Source organism: Bos taurus, chromosome 18 (assembly GCF_002263795.3).
Source record: "Bos taurus isolate L1 Dominette 01449 registration number 42190680 breed Hereford chromosome 18, ARS-UCD2.0, whole genome shotgun sequence".
Taxonomy (NCBI): Eukaryota; Metazoa; Chordata; class Mammalia; order Artiodactyla; family Bovidae; genus Bos; species Bos taurus.
In genome coordinates this window covers 41,838,353-41,843,576 of record NC_037345.1, presented here as the reverse complement: position 1 = coordinate 41,843,576, position 5,224 = coordinate 41,838,353, and the positions used below count along the sequence as shown (strand labels likewise).

General features: G+C 48.8%; 1 non-coding gene across 1 annotated transcript; it reads right to left on the bottom strand.

Annotated features, from left to right (window-relative positions):
- Positions 1-3,379: 3,379 nt before the first annotated feature.
- Positions 3,380-3,451, bottom strand: TRNAR-ACG (transfer RNA arginine (anticodon ACG)). The gene has a single exon. It is a non-coding gene; the product is annotated as a tRNA-Arg (tRNA).
- Positions 3,452-5,224: the final 1,773 nt, after the last annotated feature.

Sequence of the window (5,224 nt, the reverse complement as noted above, 5' to 3'; positions counted from 1 at the left end):
TTTTTCAGATTCATCTGTGCAGCTCTTTTGAAATTGGAAAATTGCAATCACATTTTATTCTGTTGACTATTTAGCACAAAAATAATCCACTTGGTATTAAAGGAAGCAATCATAAGAATGAAAACACACAAATCCCAACACCACTCTTCAATAATAAATACTTTAACTTTAAAATAATAGCTATTATCCTTTTAGCTAATGGCGAAATTACCATTTTTACTCTGCCAGATAGTTATTCTTTTGGTAATAGAAACACTAACCTTTTTTCTCCCTAGGGATTTATTAGTAAGCACGTGTAATCTTTGGCAAAAGGGAACCTGAAAATGCATTTCCCTGGGGACCTGGCGCCAGTCGATGCCTTTCAGCCTGCGGCTGACCTTGGAGACGCAGAAAAGGTACTTGTGCTTCTGCTCCCACGCGATTCCAGGGTGCGTTGGCCTTTGCAAAATATGCTATAGTTAGCTTCAAAAACCATCTCACTCCTTTGGGGGAAGGCCTCAGCTCTGTCTTACAGCAGAAAGCTTCTGGGAGGGGAATTTTCTCCTGACAAACCCCACCTCCCTGTGTGTGCGATATGGCAGACTCTGCCGAGGCCTGGACTCCCGGGATCAGTGCAGAGCAGGGAGCACACAGGATTTTGTTTCTAGAGAGATGCTCGCTCTCCACACAGGCATCAGGTTTCCCCAAGCCAGAGGCGGATGCACCATTTTCAGTCTCCAAAGATCTGACAGGAGGCCACCCCTAGGAGGATTGTAACGGCGAACATTTGGGTGGGCTTTGATGGTTCCCAAGGCATCGCAAATCACCCTTGATTTGGGACCATGTTTCCCGCTCAACCAAAACGTGGATTTGCCACATTGTTGGTCAGTGACCTGACAGTCCCGCACAGCCTGATGGTGACTCAATCAGCCCATGGCTGTGGACATCAAGAGTGACTTAAATCAAAGTTAGCAGCTTCTTGAGGCTCGGCATTCAGGGGTCAGTGCCCTTCCCTACGTCCAAAGAGCCAGGTGTTTTCAAAATTAAATTCTAATGATAAAAGATCAGAAGAACTGCTTTTCCACCACCTTTGTGTAATGTCATGTACTAATATATTCTTAATAAATCATCCCTGATGATAATGATGATAAGCAAGGTGACCTCTTCCCAGAGATTAACATCCACAATTAGCTACTCAGGAATTAGGATACACTATTATTTACTGTCTAACCTGAGCAGTCCAACATAGTGGCCATCAGCCACACGTGGTCATTCAAATTTAAATGAAATAGAGTAAAACATTTCATTCCTCAGTCTTACCCCACTTTTCAAGCGCCCAGTAGCCACATATGGCTAGTGTCCACTCTTTTGGACAGCACAGATACGGAACATTATTATCATCACAGGACGTTCGCTTGGACAGTGCTGTCTATACCAGTATTTAAAAGCTTCTTCCTAATTAAGAGCTCAGACCTTAATGATGAAAGTGTGTTTGCAGTCCATGGGTATTTCTAAGAATCTTTATTTTCCCAGTATGGGTGCAGGCAACATTATCACATGCTAATATCTCTGATCAAAGCCAAGGACATACGTAATTAACCTTGAGCATAAAATTATAAACAGAAGTGCAGGCATCAGTGTATAAAGTTGTGGATGGTTCCCCATGCTGTGGGTATTGTCTGGGCTGCAAACTCCAAAGCCCAGAGAGCTGATGGATGTGGCCATGACCTTGCTTTGCCCTTAGCTGGCGATGAATCAGGCAGTCCCTTGCTGCTCTCTTTGCCCAAGTGGACTTGAATCCTTTCCTGGGACTTGGAGACGCAAGACATGACTCTGAGACTGGCATGGCTCTTAGTCCTGACACGTGAGGCCTGAGGGTTCCATGCCCACCCGTGCCTGCAGACCCCACCAAGCCTCTATCTCCTCTGCTGTAGCCCCAGGCAGCAGCAGGGGGTGGGGGTGGGGCCCCATCCTGCTCTCTCTTTAAAAATTAAAATATATAAATAGGACTTGGGAAACGACTTTTTAAATTTGGAGGGTTAGGTTTGAAAAATTATTGCGTTTCAACATTTCACTTCCATTATTTTTTTTTTCCCACAGCAGGATTCCAGGACACATTTACGACCGTCATAATTGTGAGTTAGAGATCTCCCAGGCCAAGTGAAATGAAATTACGAGAAACTGAAATCTGTTTTAATTGGAGCATTTATGGAAAAAAGAAGTCAGGGTGGCTGCTTTTTTCCTTTATGTGACTCCAGTTCATAGCCGTACCTGTGTGTCCAGGGCTGGGGAAACTCGGGCCAAGACAGTGGGGAGGAAAGGAGAGAGAATGAGGTAGGTGTGTCAGGAAGGAGTCATTTTCTTAGCTGAAAAAAAATGGAGGTACAGTCGCCGGAGTTCCGCCTCAGTGACCATGAAACCGAGTCGGCAAAAGCTGAAGGACCCAGCTCCTGAAAGCCTCATCAGGGCTTGTCATCGCTCTAATGAATATCATTTAAATTGCTTTGTATATTGGTGGAGTTTGGATGTCGATTTAATTTGTGCATGTGTTTGAGTTCTTCTGCTTGGCTAGGCTAACAGAGAAGCAGCCGCTTAATGAAAACTGAGTTGGTGACAGTGTGATGCGCTCCAACCCAGTCAAATGGGTTTGAAGGGCTGCAGTGACAGGCCTCAGACAGAAGCCTCTCTGGCTGAGGGACAAGAAAGGAGGCTTTCCTGCAGCACAGGGACCTGCTGGGCGGCGTAGCCGACTCGCGTGGTTCTGCTAAACTCACTCACGCAGTCTTTGTGTGGCTTGACCCATGCTCGGTCCCGTGGACTCCCGCTCCAGGCAAAAGGGACCATGCCAGTGAAATCGGACCCTTCGGAGTCTCCCCTCCCTGTGGTTAAATGGCGCCTTGATGGGATTGCTGGGATTGGCAGTGGTAAGGGGAGACTCGGAGCCCACTTCTCAAGTAAGGGATGTGTCCTGAGGCCCCCAGCTGAGATGGCAAGAGAGCATCCTCATGGGCTTCTACCCCCAAAAGCAAAGGTCTCCTCGCACCCCGAGGTGTCACCCTACCCAGATGTGGAAAAGCTCAGCTCTCTCAAGATGGTCACATGCCATTTTCTTCTTGCTTCTTCACAGCCATCCCGGGAGGGAGGCCGGCTGGAATGCCTGCAGGGCCCATCTGTAGATGAGACCCAGAACGGGCACTGTGTCCTGCTCTGGCCCGCAGTTGCTATCAGGAAGGTCAGCCAGTCTTCTGTTTGCAGAAGTTCTAGGAACACAAGAAAGTGAAGTCGTCAGTCATGTCTGACTCTTTGTGACCCCATAGACTGTAGCCTAGCACGCTCCTCTGTCCATGGGATTTTCCAGGCAAGAGTACTGGAGTCTTGTCATTTCCTTCTCCAGAGGATCTTCCCAGCCCAGGGATTGAACCCGGGTCTCCCGCATCGTAGGCAGACGCTTTAACCTCTGAGCCACCAGGGAGGTTAGGAACGCAGGCTGAGCGCAAACCCATTCATCTGCTGACCCCACGCTCAATCCTCTACTCCAAAAGAGCCGTGGTTCTGGGAAGAGTTTGACATTCGGCCCTAGCGTTTCACTCAGAGACTGAGTCTTGGCTCCAGCTTCATTGTGGGCTCCCCAACAGCCCAGATTACCCTGGAGGTACTGATCCAGTGGATGGGCCCCAGCCTTAGGGTTGGGACAGGGTGGGGGCAAGAGACCATATAAAAAGAGACCCCTTTCTTGCCTTCTCTATACTCTCTAACCATTGAACTTCACACTGTTTTCCCCAATTCTCATTATTTCCTTTTTAAATATTGTCAATATTTGCATTATCAACAAAGTAGCATAGTACCTGGGGCGGGGGGAAATCACTAAGGAAAGTGTGCTTGGTCTCTGAGGTACTTCCTCTGCTCCCTAGATCCCCTCCACCCCCATCCCTGCAGGACTCTGTTTCAGGGTAGAGGGTAGAGGGGAAGACAACCTCTCAAGTTTGGAAAAGAGATGAGCTCATTCTGCATGGGACTGAAAGCCGGAGAGGTGACGTGTCCACGGGAAAGTCAGCCTCGCTCTTCCTGTTGTCAAGAACCAAGGAGATGAGAGGGTTGGGGGAGAAAGTGCTGGTAAGAAAGCTCCATGCTGGTGCCTTGGGCATGGGCCTGCTGAAGATCAGGGGAGCAGACACAAGGTGGGTGCCAGACACCCAGAGAATCATAACTGCAGGGGCCTTTGGTATACAGCCCATTTGGGAGTGGGGCTGGCTTTCTTGAAAATGGGGACCCACACTTTTGTCTTGAGAGAAGCTTCTGTGAGTCCAAGACATGGGGTGGGGCACTGGTGAGGTTTCCTTGGATCCTGGTTAAGTCCTATCTCAGGGAGCTGGACCATGAGACCAGAGCAAAGTCACCCCTACCCTGTGCCCGGCACCCAGAAGAAAGAAAGAGTGCCTGGGACCCATCCTGAGCTGCCCGGGCCTCTAATGAGTTTGGAGTCAAGCTGGAGAAAGGAGACAGAACAATAGTGACAAGTAAATGACAGTGTCCAGTTATGAATGAGATTGGACAGAAAACAAAGAGAAAGATCACAAGGCTCTGTCTCCAGATTTCCAAGTGCCCTGGCTGCGAGCCGATCGTTAGACTAGACAGGCCTGATTGGGCCTTGAGGGATGGGTGAGATACGAACCTACAGGAGGGGCAGGGGGTGGCCCCTCTTGTAAGAAGCCACAGGAAGGCTGGCTGCTCAGCTGCCTTCTGGCTTTGCCTTGAGATGGCAGGACTGATGGGAGAGCCTCTCGCATCCTAAGAAGCACCTCTGAATCCTCTGAAACAAAATATTGCTGCAACAATTGCAGTAGTAGATGTTCTTTTAAGTCCTGTTCCACCTGGAGGCCTTTCTAGGATTTTCTACTGTAGCTTCTTGACCATTTAGAGCTTCTGGCCCCTTTCTCAAAAGTTTGTACACCTGCTTAATCCCAAGGGCTGTGGGCTCTCTGAGATCTACTCACAGGCCTTGGGAGGCAGTCCCAGTTGGCGTAAGTCGCCTTCTAGAACTTGTAATTGATGTGGTACCCATTCTTTTCCAGGCTTGGGGGTTCAGGGGTGCTTGTCAAGATGCTGTCAGCAGGGATTTCCTCCAGATCTTAAGCAAAGAAAGCAAATTTGTCTCACAAGACCCTGATGCTGGGGTAAGACTGAGGATAGGAGGAAAAGGGGATGGCTGGATGGCATCACTCGAGGGGATAGTGAAGGGCAGGGA